Below are 17,019 nucleotides of genomic sequence, written 5' to 3'. Positions count from 1 at the left end.
AAAGAGAAAAAAAGTAGAGTTAATCCTTCCTGACATTACTCTCATTAGTGCTGGGAGAGAATTAGACTCGGTATAGTTTGACGTTTTGGGTCAAAGATTTTATCCCTTGTTGTTGCAACACTCCTCAGGACACTGCCAAACGTCTGTGTCTCACTGGGTGCATTAGTGGCAGACTGAATATAAACAGCTGTATCAGCTTCATGCTTGAGTCTGCTCCCATGTTTCCCTCAGGGTGAAAGACCAGAAAACAACGTTTCATTTCCTTAAGGGGACCTTTTAATACACCACTTAGAAAGCATGTTGCCTCATCTCCGCTTTCTTCATCATTTTCTCTTCTGTTACTTTTTAACTAATTTTGTTAACTGCTGAGGGGCATGCTCCTCCTCTAAACACAGTCCTATACAAATCAACATTATGCAAAATATATGAAAATGTTTTGCTACATTTTCATAAATCTTGCACTGAGAGCAGGACCGTGTGATGAATGGCTGAGATGTTTACAGAAAGAAATATCAGACGTCACTGACTGTAACAGAAGGTCTCGTGTGTCTGTGGTTTTGCTTTATAGAAAGAGCTAACTTTCAAAACTATTGTCGATGTCACTAGCATGGACGTGATTTAAAGATACTGATTTTAATACGCAACCATTTTAAACGACAAAGAAAACAGAATAAAAGACAATCTTTATTGCCCTTGGTATGCACTAAATCATCAGTTGCAATAAAGGAAAGCCAACAGCAGTTTTTCTTATAATATACACAATCCCGACATGTAATGCAGGCAGGACATTATAGTGGTGACGTTTATTGTTCATCTGTAAAATGTCCTGCTGCGAGGAGATATTGGTCACAATTCTTTAAAAATATATATTTCTGATCTCCTTATCAAACATTTATTTTTCAAATGTAATGTTCATATAGAGCAAATCAATAAAATAATATCAGCTTGTATATAGTATAACTCATATCAATATCTAACTGCCATAAAAATACCTGTTCCACCACAATAAATAAAACAGTTTTAAGTCGATTAGTGCCTGTAAAATATATTGAATGTTTCATAGCCGTGTGATTCATAGTTTGACAAAACACACATTAGTAATATGTATATAAAATGCTTATCAAAGTGAAACCCGCCACTGAGTGAAGCTGCTGTCAGAGTTTCCATCTCCAGCCCACTGCCTCTTGATGTTGCAGTTCTGTGATGGCTTTAATGGTGTTGGACAGGTATGGGATTGTGAATCAGTGACCACTGGAGGAGGCTGACCTCAGCTGTCCACCAGCCCATCACTGGGTGCTCCCATCTATTTGTTCTGTTGCTGGATGCCTGTCTTTCCTGGGGGCAATATCCAGCATGCTCGTGCTCCCTGGCTCACAAAGGGATTACCTCAGAAAAAAAACAGTTGATGAGGGAGACGGCCCGGAGAAGCAGACCACATGTGTGTGAGCGTTTGATGTTTCCCAACCTTTCTTCAGTGGGTGCTAACAGCAGCATTAAGCTTGTTGCCTGTGCAAGAGACAAGACTGGTCTTTATGTTCCTTTTTATGTGTTTACATTTATACAGAATGTTTTTCTGTGCTTCTACTGGTGTGGACTGTTTGAGGATGTTCACAGCAAAACGGGCCACCGAGTGGCGGGGGGTATCAAAGTCTTAACCCCACTGCATTAATCATAACATGCTGCTAATCCAAGTCTGCAGAGCCTCAAACACTGCCTCTCTGATGTGTGTGTGTGCCTCTGTGTGTGTGTGTGAGTGAGAGTGAGTATGGCGTGCGTGCGTTTTTGTGAACATGATGATACCAGATCAACAGGGAATGCTTGTTAATAATACATTTGCAGCTTTCCATCTCTGGTCTCTTGCTATTCTCTACTTTCTGGCCTTGAATGCTTCATTCTCTTTTAGTATCTTTCTCGGTCTCTCTCTCATTCTGTTTTATTTTCTCCCCCTTGCTCCCCTCCTATCTTCAGTTTTGCCTGGAAGTCGTTGTTATTTTTCATGGTTAATGAATCAGCACAGTTAGAATTTACATTAGTCTGCAGTGATGCATTTCTTGTATCGTAACTGCAAATAGGTATTTAAAAAATAAATCGATTCGTCTGATGATTATTATTTGTGTTCATTGTTTGGTCTGCAACATCTTTGTAAATATGATCTCAAAAAACATTAGGTTCCTAGATTATGAGGTGATGTTCCTGAATTGCTTATTCAGTCCGAAGAGTACAGAACCCAACACTATTCTGTTAGCCCTAATAAAAGTCAAAGAATACAAGCAAATCTTACCCACAAAACTGATCTTGGAACTAATTATCAAATAAATGTGTCAAATGTAATAATCTCTTTATAATGTGAGAACATAGTAAAACTTGCTAATTGCAGTTATCCAGTATCCAAGGGGATATCTTCAGATGTTTCTTTTTGTCTACGCAGCAGTCCAAAATGTAAAGATTTCAATTAAAGCCACAGTGAATTTACACATTTCAGAAATAATCATTAATTATCAATATCAACCAATTGATTAAAAACTAATATTTAGGCACCAATGTCACTAGATTGATATACTTAGAACATTAACAGATGCTTTTAATGTATCTTACATAAATCACTGATAACTTCAATGGGTGAAATAGTGTGTGAGTGTTGGTTAATGTGATACAACACGTTTCTGTGTGATACTGTAGGTCTTTGAAAGTGCTGCTGAAGCACCAAGGACTCTCAGCGCCTCCTTTGCTCCTTTTTATATCACAAAGATTGCCTAAGAAAGCACATCTCCGTGTCAACCCCCCGCTGAGCTGACTGTGCAGCGGGCCGTCCCATAATGTCATGTTTTTATGCATCCCTCTAATGCCGCCTATAACTGTGCCACTCTTTTATCCTTCCCTTTGCTTTCTTTTATCATTAGCAGTCTCTAACCAGAAGGCGCCTGGGACTCAAGCTGCAATAGGTGTTCTTTTTCTAACTTCGCTCCGTGTTGCACCATGGGAACTGCCCTGCCACAGATTGACCTATCTGTCACTGATACACGGTGTGTCGTTAGAGATTCCTTAGTTGCTTCACGCTGAGGCGATTCCCTCAGTGAAACACCTCACTCTGTTATCAAATAACTGAGGTTATGTTAAGTAAACCAACGTTGTGTTTGTATACTTCACACTCACAAAGACGCATGGGCTAAATGCTGAATTACAGCGCTGGACTGTTGATTTTTCAACATGATGCGGCCTCTGAGTATGATTTATTCCTTTTTGCACTAGCCTGTGCTGTGGTTACAGTGGAAAAAGAGAATGTATCCTTAAAACATATTTACAGTACCTCTGGCAGGTTATGTGTTTTGCCCTTGGCAGAGATCCACGCTCTGAGTGCCCTTTTGCTTTACTGTTATTTTCTTTTGTGTTTTCCCCGCCATTTTTACTACCACTCTTTTTTTAGGATTCCAAACAAGTACTCCAAAAAAAAAACCCACTTCAAAATGTATTCACTTTTAATAGGGTGTAAAATCACTTAGTGTAACAGCAATTGCCAGTATTGATAACACTTTAAAAACCATTAGAAAGGACATTTAGGAAAAGTATGTGCTGTTTAAACTTTGTTTCTTCAACTGCTGTAGTGATTAAATAATCAATAACTTTAATATATATTCATTTAGACACCTCTAATCAAAGACTGTCTTCCAAGCTACATTCACAATGATATAGTGAATTATAAGGCTGAGGAACAACATAATGATTACATACCTGTTTCAAACAAATGTTGTCCAATTTCAGCATTTCAGCATTTCACTAGGCAATCGTGCCTTCACTTCTCAGAGGATCTTGTCTGAGAGATATATTGGAAAGGGTAAAATAACGTTAAGCAGGAGACTGCAGGTCGGATTTGAACTTGGGTGCGGTAGGGACTCAGTCTTGGTACCTGCTTTACCAGCCCAGCTGTCTTGATAGGGAGATACAATATTGGTACACCTAATATATTTGAAATGCCTCAAGCTAGATGCACCATGTTATTATGTGAGCTTTGGACAGGGCAGGGCCAGTCTAGCATGCTGATTGCAGTAACTTTATGTTTAGGATACAGACCTATAGTTATACTTCCTTTTTTAAAAGACTGCCATCACCACAAACAACAACCACTGAGGCTAACAACATTCACATTTTTTCATTTTTTTTTCATTGCTACTGTCCCAACACACAGCCAGTGAGTGTTTTAAAACAAAGTGCTTCCCCATTGAGATTTCTTGACTTTTTTTCTTGGGTTTACAAAAAACACCCTTGTGGAACCGCACTGGTATTTGCATGCCGGCTACAAAATCATACATGCCGAGCAGAAGGGTTCTCAGACCGAACGCTTACCTGTCAATAACGATTTAGTGACTCACACACTCACTGGATATGTGTGTTGGAGCGTGTGTGAGTATTGCTCATACTTCTGAGTGAAAATAATTAACCTGTACTTTATAAGTTCTGTATTGCAATTACAGCTCTTCAACTAAAATAGCACACATCTATCAGCAAATGCACTCATACGTGGAGATAGGGCTAATCTCTATCTTGCTGTCAGCACAAGTGTTTGTTTCTATAGAAATGGCACTTGACTTTGTGTGCCAACACATTCATTCCATGTGATGTGCTTCTATCTATGGCTACACTCCTGCTGTTCTGTCCCGGTCACTCTTGTAGCTTTCTTTCTCAATTTTTCTTCTTCTATTTTAATTCCGTTCCCTTACGCTCTCTTGTGCTTTCAATCTATCCTTCTCTCTCCTTGCACCCCATGGCACCCAGGGGAACAATGGCTCTCTAACAACCTTTGCAGAAAGCCTCTGGACCTGAAGATTGAGCATTGTGAGTTGGAAAGCAACGTAAAAGGTCAATTTTCAATTTTTCCACTGGTAAGGCTCAGGTTTGCCAACACCCCAGGCCTTGTTATAAGGCACATTCATTATGCAAGCCATGCTGCATATGACCTAGCTCTTGTAGAATTACCATTGACGTGGGTAATATGGAAGTGCATAAAGGTTTAACAGTAACCCCTTAGCCATCTGTGATAGTGTTGAACTAATTAGCCTACCTCTGATGTCTCCCTCTCTCTCTGTCTCTCTTTCTGTCCCCTTCTCTCTCACTGTCAGTTACCATCAGTCTGCTTCACACATACATGCACCAGCACACAGTGGACTTCTATAGCTATTAGCCATTTTAATTGTCGGGTCCCCGTTTAAATTCTGGGCATTAATTGTCAAGTTAAACAGTCATGGCAAAGATAATGGTTCACTCATCTACAGCTTATTATGTAGAGCATAAAGGGAGGGCTAGGCCATGCAGCTTCAAGTAGGAAAACATTTACTGTCACTGCTGTCCCAACCTTTTTTTATATACTAATTTGGTGTTAGCATATGGCACCTCCTCATCCCTATTTCTCTTGCTGATTCCTTTAGCCATTCAACATCTTGGCTGGCTGAAGTTAATTTTATAATCACCACTTGACCTCTTGTTTTCCCCAATAGTCAGCATCTATGTAAAGTCAGTAATGACCAGCTGGACGTCTCTACAGTATAAACGGCTGCGATCAGACTGCAGAATTGGCAAAGTATTGTTTTTTTCCCACAATACATTCAATGTTTTTTTATGGCCACTTATTTGGTGTCAGATTGTATAATTAATAATCAGTTTTGAGTCAGAACTCTACAAGAATAAATCGCCACAGGACACAAGGGTTTCTTCACATTTAGCTTCTGTGAAAAACACTTTGTTAGAGGCGTCCTTACTGTTGAAATGTATGGAAAAAGCAACTCACATTTCTGTCTCTCTGACAGCAGATATATGTCACTGTCACTATTCATAGCATCAGCATGAATAATGCCTTGTGAATGAGCTCTGCACACACCGGTAACATGTAACAGCCTTTTAATTTCCCTGCCCTGGGCACTGTCACCTGCCTGGCAATCATCTGCATAACAGAACACTCTGGTAACTCTCCTGACTGTAGATGTGTGTGCACCTCCAGAGGATTTAGGATGTCAACCGTCCTCATAGAGGTCCTCGAGCTTTAATCATTAAGCTCTAACAGGCAGAGGCTACACGCCCAGAGGCCATGAGGGCAGAGGAGGCCGCTACCCTCAAGTCAGCCCCCGGTCTTTCTAGCCTACCATGACACTGACAAGGTTGAAGGATGTATGGACTACTGTACTGTAGATGGCTTGGAAACAGTTTGCCAGAAATATAGAACCCTAAAATACTTTAAAGGGCCCCTATTATACTGTTTTTCATCAATATATAATAGGTCTCATATATATACAAAACATGTCTCTGAAGTGTTTGGCTCGAAATACCAAACAGATCACCCATTGTAACATCCCTCTGTTTCAGCCCTGTTTCAAAAGTGCTGATTCTCTGTCTGTTACTTTAGATGAAAATAAGGAGCCACTCCCCACGCCCCTCTGAGAGATATTTGGTTAAAAAGAACACAATGGTGCTCTAGGAGGAGATTCAGGTGATAAGGTGGGTGGGTGGGGGGGGGGGGGTTACCTTGGTTGGTTATTGGCTAATGGTTACACAAGCCAAAAAATCGTTATGACATCATAAAGTGACCAAAATCTGATCAGCTCATTTTCAGACAGGTTTTTATATAAATGGATCAGGACAAAAAGTGAGCAAATCTTTTTTCCCGAAACTTTCAGAATCTCTTTACACAGAGGGGACACACGTTGATGTATAAAAGACATGAAAAAGTGGATTTCGCACAATAGGTCCCCTTTAATATAGCTCCCACTGGATAATTAAACAACATTAGTTGTAATTGATCAATTAGTCACTATTCAAATCATTGAATGGAACTAATCGTAATGACCAATGACAAGGCGAAACTTCAAATATAAAATTAAAGGACTCGCAATTTCTCTTCACACCAGACATACTTGTATGCTCCCCATCCAGTAGGTCCCCTGCGTTCAGGAAACGCGTTTCTTTCACTTCCCTCCTGTCTCTGCTCCATCCGTCTGCGTCTGCCTGATCTCTCTCTGATCATCCTGTTTGTCTGGAAGCTTTCCTTTGTGTCTGGAAACTAAGGAAAGAAAGTGGCACCTGTCTTTTGTTTTGGAGGGCATGGCTTGTATAAAGTGTGACAAGGGAGCAGTTTAGTGTAGTGAGGTGTGGATATTGCAAGAAGTCAACTTTTGTTAACATTAAGAGAAGATAAGCCGATAGCTCACCCAAACAGTGGGGAAGAAAATGCAAGAGTTTCAAACTAATGATGGTGCTCAACCCTTTGCTATGTTTTGTTATACCACTTAAAACGGGTCCTACACATATTGTCAGCTCAAAGTTTGTTTACATTCTGTCAGAAGACAAGTGATGGGAATGAGCTTTTACTCACAATGACTGTACAGTTTACAGTGCTTCTACAGTACTCGTTGATATCATTTTCTATAGGGAGTTAACAGCATCAATTTGGCACGAGAAAGACTCTTCTAAATTAGAACCAGGAGTTCTTAATCTTTATAAATTATCAAGAGTAACTTGTTTAGTTTAGTTTATTTATTTATAGTGTCGTGGACAGTCCCCATCGATGAACAGTAAATGGAGCAGCTTTAGCCGACATGGCTAATTTCTAGCTGTTGTCCCCGGCCAGATGGTAATAGACACCCTTAAAATCAGCATTAGTTATAATCAACAGCATTAGTTATAATGCTGTTGATTATAATATATATAATTATATATATTGTGCTCAAGTTACTTGATTTCTTGCAAACTGGATTTCAGCAATTTACTGTTGAGAAGTGAAAAGAAAGGTGGCTAGACAGGAGAGAAGAGGTGGAACATAAACAAATAAAAAAACAAGGAAAGAAAATAAAGAGGCTGTTAAGATTTATAGTTATTTAAATGGCTACAAACGGTGATACCTAACAACCAAAAGTATGTGGTCATTCACGTGATGTAACGTTTTTTTCCTAAATTATATTTTCATTTAATTGATATCGGCTGAATTTACTGAAACGTCTATGACCAGTAGTTTCTTGGTAATTCTCTAGTGCACATCAATTTTGTATCTTTGTATAATGTGATTAACAGGAAGCACCCAAGGTTATCCACACAAATGATGTCTTGATTAAGCAGTTGTCGGGGAAAAACCCACAGCAAGGCCATGTTGAGATTTAAGATTAAGATATGAGATTACAAATGTAATCCACAAGGGCTCTGGGCTTGCGATTGATATTCTTTGCAAAGTTGCATATTTTTCTATTTACAAATTCTTTCTGACATTCACACACACCACTTGAGGCTTTCTGATATTTGCTGAATAGCGTATTTAGCAAGGATTACCATCAAAGATCCACCAACAAGATCAATGTCATCTGAGAGAAACTCAAAGGTTCTGAAAACCGATGTTTTCCCTGAGAGAGCATTGAAGCTGTTGTTTGTTTGCTGTCTTGTTGATTCTCTCAGCTGTTGCCAGCTCCCGCTCCATACCTTCAGCACTGTGTCGATAAGAAGAGGCAGCGGTTCCCTGCATACACTGCTGAGCAGAACAATCCAATATGGGCCATAGCGGTAACGCCAGGCATTGATGGGAACGTCACTACGCCACTCGCTCTGTTCCAGGTCCATGGTCAAATAGGCCTCTTTAAGTCCTATTTTTCATCATTAGCATCAGACATAAAACTGATCTTTAAGTAAAGCTTAAAGTGTTAAAAGTCAATTTCAGGCCCACCCTGATAGATTGTTCTGCGCAGTTACCATGGGAACAGTGAAGGGTTTAAAGGTTAAGTGTTGTGCAGACCAAAGTCTTTCTTAGTGGTTTCCACTTCTTTGTGAAAGTGAGAGACCACCAGCAAGCCAAAAAGTACAAATCCTTGGGTATGCCAGCAGGAGTATTATTATTAAACATACTATGACATTTTAAATACCTTTTCAAGTTTTCTTATCAGTCTCAACCATGTTTGCATGGTCACCATAAGTGATGTAATATTTTGGTCAGTGAAGTTTGCTCAATTGCTGAGATAAAGGTAAGGTCAACAATGAAACTAATTCTTGATTACATTTCCATAAAAGACGTTAGACAAGCAGAATCTTGTGTACTAATGCCATGTCCATTGTAAGTGGTTCAACGTCTTTAAATGTCAGTGACAGCTTTTAACAGTTGATGGGTGTAGACTTGTGTGAGTGTGTGTGTTTTTGTGTGTCGTGTTGTTTAGAAACAGAAGCTGAAGGGCAAGCTGGTTAATTGATGGCTGGCTTTAGGCAGAGTGAAAAGGTTTAGAAGCAGCATTTCCAATAAGGCATTTGGAATCCTGTAGAGGGTACAAAGAAGAGGGAGTTGTTTGTGTCCGTTATGACAGAGTGTCTTTTGTGGTTGTTTTTTAAAATGGTTATCGAATTCAACCAGTTTGTACTTCTTTTGAATGCCAAACTCGCACTGTGCTGCACATGCTGCTGGACCTTTCCGTTTTAGAGAGGGTTTGTCAAAACAGGAACCATCAAAGCAACAAAACTAGCCTGCATTTGTATTGCTCTATAGCCTGAGGCCTTGCATATCGTAAAAGCACAGAGCCATAGAACTAATATGGTAAGTTGACATTGAGGATGAGCCCTCGACTGAAAATGTTCACATTCTGGGATTTAAACTCAAGAGAGGTGTTAGAGGGCTTCAACAATGTGGCATAATAACAGTTCCCGCTTTGCATTTAAAGGATGAAATTTGACAGTCCTGCTTGCTCTGAAGTAGTGTTTGATTTTGTTTGACATGCTACAAAGATGTATTGATATGTCGCTTGGGAACAAAGACACACTAGGATTTGAAGCCTCAAGAGAACTGATGGAAGATTTTCACAATGTGGTGTAATGACTTTTGCATTTAATGGACTAAAGTATGTCTTTTGGCTTCCTCCGCAGTAGCAGCTTCTGATTTCTGTCTGACACGCAACAAAGCATTATTGATCCTTAGGGGAAAAGGCAGACAACAAAAGCTCTTCTTCATCTCATGGTTAGTGCTATGAAGAGGTCTCTGGAAGCCAACACTCACCCCCTGCCCACATACTTGTCTCTGCAATTACACATGAACACAGCCACATCGAGATAAGACAGTGTGTGAAACTCCTGAGGGAACCGAGGGCTTAAGCCACTGAATAAATGACAGGTAATTTTCAGTTGAGAGTGGAGCGTACAGACGAGCGAGGCGATCAATCACTTTGGCGATCACCCATGCAGACTTCAGTCCTCCCTGGCATCATCAAGGCTGATGACAACGAGACAAGATTGCTTGACAAGTGTGTGTGAGAGAGAGAAGTGTATACTGTGAATATGTGGAGATAGCACATTAATTGATTTCCGTTCAAAACGCATGCAATGCTGCCTTTGTTCAGGCAATGAAGTAGCTCCTGCTAAGCAGGCAGCAGTTACTTTTTTCTCGAGATATGTGAAAAGGATAGGGCAAGTTTTTCATGGATTTCTTTCCCAAGTGTGTCTGAGATGGCCACAGCTGGAGGAAAGTGGATCTATTGATCCTGGGAGTTTCAATTTTCAAACAGTCATCTTTCAGAGACAGTTTTCGATTTTTGAAAAATATACAGTGTGCTTGTCAGACAATTTTATGGCCTTTTTTATGGTCAGTATACAGTGGAGAGATGGAAAGAATCCCTGGGTACGTGTTATGTGGGGAAAGTGGAAGGCCATACTCCTCTTCATCGTAGCTCTAGCTCATATAACTTGATTACATTTTTAAAGGTTTAAGCCTGTTTTGTAAATCAAAAATGGCAAACATTTGTTTTGATCCAGGTTCTCATATGTAAAGATGTTTTACTGATAAACATGATAGATCTGGATTTGGACTATTGTTGAAATAAAACCACACATTTAAAATCCATCACTGGGCATTTTCTTTCACAGTTTTCTGGCATTTCACAGAAAAAGACCTTTATCAGTTGACCATGGAAATAATTTGCAGATTCATCAATAATGAAAAGAACAATTAGTTGCAGCCTTGCTTAGATTCTACATTCATAAATAACGGATCCTTCTTAAATCTGGTTTGCCACTAACTACGACTCATTTGTTTAGCATCTGACTTGCCCTCAGTTTTCAGTTGTTCTATTTAAATGGTGTGAGAGTGTGGCCTTTTGCTTGCTTTCTTTTACACATTGGCCTTCTGACCATGCTTTGCTTTTTCCTGCAATTTACAGCAGAAAATAATGAGCTGGACGAAGGTTAAGAGAGGCGAAAAAACTGTGGGATTGAAACAGAGAGTAACAAAATGCTGGTTGCTCACACTAAAACCCCAGTGAGACTGAGAGAGTGTCACAGACTCTTAGTTTACAAAACAAAATACCCACTTCCCAGCGTGGCATCACAAGTAGTGGAGTGTAAGGGAGATGGTTCTGTCCTCGCTGACAGTTGTTGCCTGGTGTTGCCCAGCAGCAGGTCACTGTAACACCACACACACACGCAGACCCCCGCTGGTGGTTAAAGGTCTGCTTTATGTGATGACTTGACGCTACACATGTACACACACATGACACACACACTTCTGTGAAGACATGGGTGGGCGTCAAAGAGCAACCTGTCCTGTTTCTACTTAAATGTGAGTGCAAACAAAAATGACTTCCAACTGTTTTATAAAGTTCACCATTAAACTGTCTGGTTTTTATAATACCGGCCATGCCTGTTCATTTAATTAGATTATTCAAAAGAAATGCGGTCATGAATATAGGCCAATTATCTTATAATGCTAATACACTGAGTCACTTTTAGAAGTCCAATCATTAAATCAAAATGAATTATTGTGAATAGTATTTCATTTACTTTGAAGACTAACCTATGACATTCTTCGGAGGATTTCCTGCAAACTGGCGATGAAGCGACTTCTTATGCAAAGCCGCTAGATAGGCATGAAGATGGATTGTTAATAGAATGTGTTGCAGTGTATTCAGTAATCATTATTAATCTACGTGTCGGCGGATTCTTTCTCAGCTCGGCACAGTGTTTATAAAGCTCGGTTAATTAGACTGATTGATTAGATGGTGGTGATTCAGAGCTCTCATCAAAGCTCCTCATCCCGTCAGGCCTCTAATAAGATCAGATTGCTCTCATATACACGTATACTCCCCTGCACACACACCCACACACACACATACACACCGATGGCTTGTTTGGCCTGTCATACCACCTCTCCATCTTTTTCACCTCCTGTTTGTCACATCTATATTCAGAGAGCGTTTACATGCATGCAACAGGCAGCCGAGCTTGCCAAAGCAATACACCGAAGACTAGAAGGTACATTATGTTAACATGAAAATATTGCAAATCTCTCATCCCCCCCCCCCCTCTCTTCTTCCTCTCCCCTCCCTGCTCTTCTCCCCTGTCTCTCACTGTGATCCATCCTGTGTTCCTGTCTCAACCCCTCTCATAAATATGACAAGTCCCTCTGTTTTAGCCAAGGAAAACATCTCTCTGGATAGCTGGCGAACAAGGACCTCACATCTGTCTAGACTCAACTTTGTACTTGGCCCATGTGTCTGCCACATCTGTATCTCTCTATGTCTTTGTGAATGTGTGCTCATATCATAGCATTGTTTTCCTGCAGATTTAAATGTGAATGCTAAAGCTTTAGTACTTGTATTCTGCGATGCTTTGCTGATGAATACACACACGTAGCTCCAAGCAACAACCGCCTTGCACTTAGTGCACAGTGCCTGCTCATCAGTACAGAGACAGCACAGTAAAGAGACTCTCCCTCGCTGTAGTAAAACTTTATGACTTTCCATGTTGCTTTTGTCTCCAGGCATCGGATATTACAGAGGATGATAAGTATTCATTTAGATTTTTGCCAGATCACCAGTCCTTAGCGTCAATACAGCTCATCTGAGCTCTTTAAAAAAAGAGACAAAGTTTGGTGTGTGTGTGTGTGCGTGCATGACTTCATGAGTGGGCACCTAAGTTTATGCGCGTGTGTATTCCAAGGTTGTGATGAACCCACTGCAATATCACCCCTAAGAGGGTATTTATGGAGAAAATGATTACCTTGGAAAGAACAGAACTTTGATGAAAATCGTCCCACTTCAATTTGCATCTCGCAGGCCTGCAGTTTGAGACCTTGTTTATCGGTAATATTGGAAATCTGTAATATCATTCTGTAACCAACAACTCAAATGAAGACATTATTATATTCAGTAGCCTGAGTTCAAACATCTTTGTGACTGTAAAATAGCAGCGTATGTTTTTTTATTTCAAATTGGTAAAAGGACCAATGAAATCCTTTTATTGTCTTCTTTTTCTAAGGTTTCTTCATTTAAAAAAATTAGGCTCAACCTAAGGTGACTTTGTAATCCTACCCTTACCTTAGCTAAGCAAAAAGCAAAGACTATATTGCTTCATGAGGCCTTATACTGTATATCCTTGCTATCTGCTTAGGCTAAACTGGACGGTTGGCCTAACTGGCTCGATAATTGGTTTCTTCTAAATGCCATGGCCCTCCCAGTTGTCCAACAACCATCCCTATTAGTTCCACTTGTCTCACAAATAGCCATTAATTAGCAACCCCTCTTGTATCAGATCATTTTACACGCTTGTGCCTGCTCTGAGAACTTCATAATGATGGTGTCCATGCTATCTTCATTGTAATGTCAACTGTAAAGTAGTTGTGTGTTTGAGATGCTGTTAAGCCATGTACCCTGCTCGGTTGTTTTTGTTGGTGAGAATTGTCCAGTTTTAAACGAGGCTAGGTTGAAGGGGAGAACAAACTATTGAACAAAGGATGAACGGGATTAAAGGCGATCTGCTTTGGTCTTTCTCTGTTTACATCTCTTTTCCCTGTGCATTTGATGTAGTCAAACGAGTCGTATGATAGACAATATTGACAGGCTTAAATGCCCTTATTGGATGAGAAGTGGCCCCTGGGTGCTGCCCCAGCGTTTTGTAAGAACTGAGTGCCAGACAAAAACCACACACTCACATACAGCATTACTTCTTTTTGCTACCCCAGCACTCTGAACAATTACCTTCCAGCTCTTTAAGACACGTACACATGAAGGCTATCTTTATCACTGCAATGTGTCCACCATTCCAGCCCACTTTTTGCCTGCTTTCCTTACCTCCTTCACCCAGAGACCATTAAACCAGATCCCTTCTAAAAGGCTTTAAGGCCTCTCTTGGCTAGCCACTTCTTCTCCAAAAGCCCTGCCATGGCTCTTTTCATGTTTTTAAATCAAAGTCCATGAAAGGTTGAGGGGGAGGAGGGGGAAGCAAGGAGAAATTTGGGAGGAGTTTTTGTTTTTGTGGGTTGGAGACAAATCTCGTTTCAAACCCATATGGTGTTGCACAGGCACACACACACACACACACACACACACACACACACACACACACACACACACACACACACACACACACACACACACACTCTCACACTCACACTCACACTCACACTCACACTCACACTCACACAATCTGATACGGTACATGCCCTCCTGGTCTGTTCTGCTCTAGTGACATTTTTTTCTCTGTCTCCCCTCTCACCTGCTGAAAGTTACAGTAGATGTGTAACCTGCTGTCTTTCTTTTTGTGTGTTATGCTTCTCACACTCAAATGTGCTCATAAACACACACTCACTCACACACAACTGTAACCGCACACTTTTACACCACAAACACCAGTAACACAGGCGGTTCGGAGGTGGCCTCTGCTGTGATTGGTTTGCTTCTCTTGCAGACGGTTCTGTTTCAAGGATCATGGCGGTGTGTGGCTTTTTGATTCTGCTGGTAGTCAACCCTGAAAATGTTTTCCTTGATGTTCTTTTGGCAGAGGTGGGAGCTCCGACCAGCTCACTTCACCTGCCAGCTGCTCTGCTCAGACTGGTCCTTCTGGAGGCTTTTCTTTAAGTTTGATACTCAAAAAGACAACACTGCTCTACTCCTCCGCCTTTCTCCACATGGCCCAGCAGATCAGGTTCCATATGTATCAGTGTCTCAGAGTGGGAGCGCTGACTCACCTTCACTTAATCTTTTCTGACTGCAGGGAGCTGTGTGGGTCCAAACCTGAGGCTAAGAATATTAAGGCGCATCCAGTTATTGATTGCTCTAAAAAACTGTTCTGTTCAAAACTAGCAAGTACACTGAGACTACAACTTGTGCTCACAGCTTTCCAGGGTCAAATGTTCTTTTTGATACGTTTTTTTTTTTACTTTTGTAGTAGGTGTTAGGGAATAATTCTTCTAGATATCTAACCTTTTGCTCTGTGACGTTTTATGATCTACTCTGACGTCTGTTATCTCCTTTAAGGAAAGGCCTTGGTGCCATATGTGTTGTTGTCACCAGTTTGTGACCGGTCAACTTGTCTGGCACGAATGGTAATTGTTGTGAGAACGCTGAGGCACTTCTTTATCTGTGTTTGTGGACTCTAAGGTGTGAAATCTTTGAGGCCATGAGTGTCGGACGCAGGTGGTTCAGTGTTCCCAGCTGTTTAGTCTACTCCTTCAGAGATGTTGATTACTCTCTGTGAACCAGTTAAAAGGTCTAGCATAGAGAGAGGCTCTTCAGAATTGACCTGGCAACTCTACCGTGTAGTCAGAACCTCTGACTCTTTGACTTGTGATGTGAATCCTCCGGCCGAATACTCTGAATAAACCCATCAGTGTTTGACATCAAAAGCTCCAACTCTCACCGTGTCTCCTTCCTGAGTCGGTGACTCCCAATGCATTGCTACACAGAAGTTTCCCCCACAGTAGGGTTTTTCTAAAAGGCTCAAAATACAGACACTGGAAGGAGGTAGGATCCTGTTCAATAGGGGGGTAACAAAAGTAATAAAAAATCATTTAAAGGTGCCGTAAATAAAAAGTCAGGACAATAAGATAAATCCTCTTGGGACCATGAATGTCTGTTGACAATGTTTACTTCAATTCATCACCTCATTATTTATAGTTAAAATATTTACATCTGTACTGAAGTGAAAGACTGAACATAGTAAAATGTTTAGACAAAATGTCATACAGTAGATGGCTCTATGCCTGCAGTTCCTCCTCAATTCTCATTTCTGCTCGAAAACAAATTTCCACTGCCTCACCTGTGAAAGGAAATCCTTTATAGTCATTACTTTATGAACCATTTTGCAATTTACAAGCACTTTGGCTTCTTTCTGATAAGGTGAGAAACCAACCTTTGAACTTCACAAGAGTTATAGGAGGTGTTTTACCCAGATAAGCCATACTGTATGGGACTTGGTGAGAGATAAATGGAGACCTTGTTCTTTCTTTTTGTGACTTTTTCCCTCGCTGTCTCTCTGGGTTTTCCATCTTCCTCTGCTTCGACTCAGTAACCTTTAAGGTACAACAGAAGGGGGGGAGGAAGGCAGTGAGACAGGGAGAAATAGATAAGGAGAGGCAACATTAGGTATATAAATAAGAACTGTATAGTGCTCAATTAGGACCACGGCTTACAAATAGTAGTGTAATTGTAATACTGTAGGTAGGGCTTCAAACAGACCTGTGAGAACGCCAGGCCGTGGCTGAACAGAAGCAGCAGTGACCTTTCACTTTCAATACAAACACACAAATACTCCAACCCAAATATAAAGCTCAAAAAGGGAATGGCTAAAGCATAGCGCATTGTAACATTGGTGTACTTTTCATATAACTATCTGGAATATTATATCAGTCATACATGTACTGTATGATGGATGATACAGTGTTGTTCCTGTAATTTTAGTTTTGTAAACTTGAGTTTTTTAACCATTGACTCTTTTTTATTTAATTCTGGAATTGCAGGATGACTTTCAAATGAAACTACGTTTTTGTTTGGGCGTTCATTATACCAGCTTACAAGCTCCACCCACTGTCAATCTTCACTTACTTTTTAGGATTCTTAAATATTTGTATATTACATGTAGACGTGTTTTTAAGTAAACCATTGGGTATTTGTACTTGAAAAGTTTTCAAATAATTCCATCTTTTAACCAGGGATGCCTTTAAATGTTCTTTGATGATTGTTTTTCTTTGTTTCCCGGTTAATCAAAGCCTTTAGTCATTTGTATCTCTTTTGTCTCCTTCCTCTT

At 40.4% G+C, this 17,019-nt stretch overlaps 1 protein-coding gene across 1 annotated transcript in view; it reads left to right on the top strand.

Moving 5' to 3' along the window:
• Window positions 1-17,019, top strand: part of fbxl17 (F-box and leucine-rich repeat protein 17) — a 200,639-nt gene that overhangs the window by 46,284 nt on the left and 137,336 nt on the right. The window lies entirely within an intron of this gene.

The sequence above is a fragment of the Trematomus bernacchii genome, unplaced genomic scaffold, assembly GCF_902827165.1.
Source record: "Trematomus bernacchii unplaced genomic scaffold, fTreBer1.1, whole genome shotgun sequence".
Taxonomy (NCBI): domain Eukaryota; kingdom Metazoa; phylum Chordata; class Actinopteri; order Perciformes; family Nototheniidae; genus Trematomus; species Trematomus bernacchii.
This window is presented reverse-complemented; position numbering and strand designations above follow the sequence as displayed.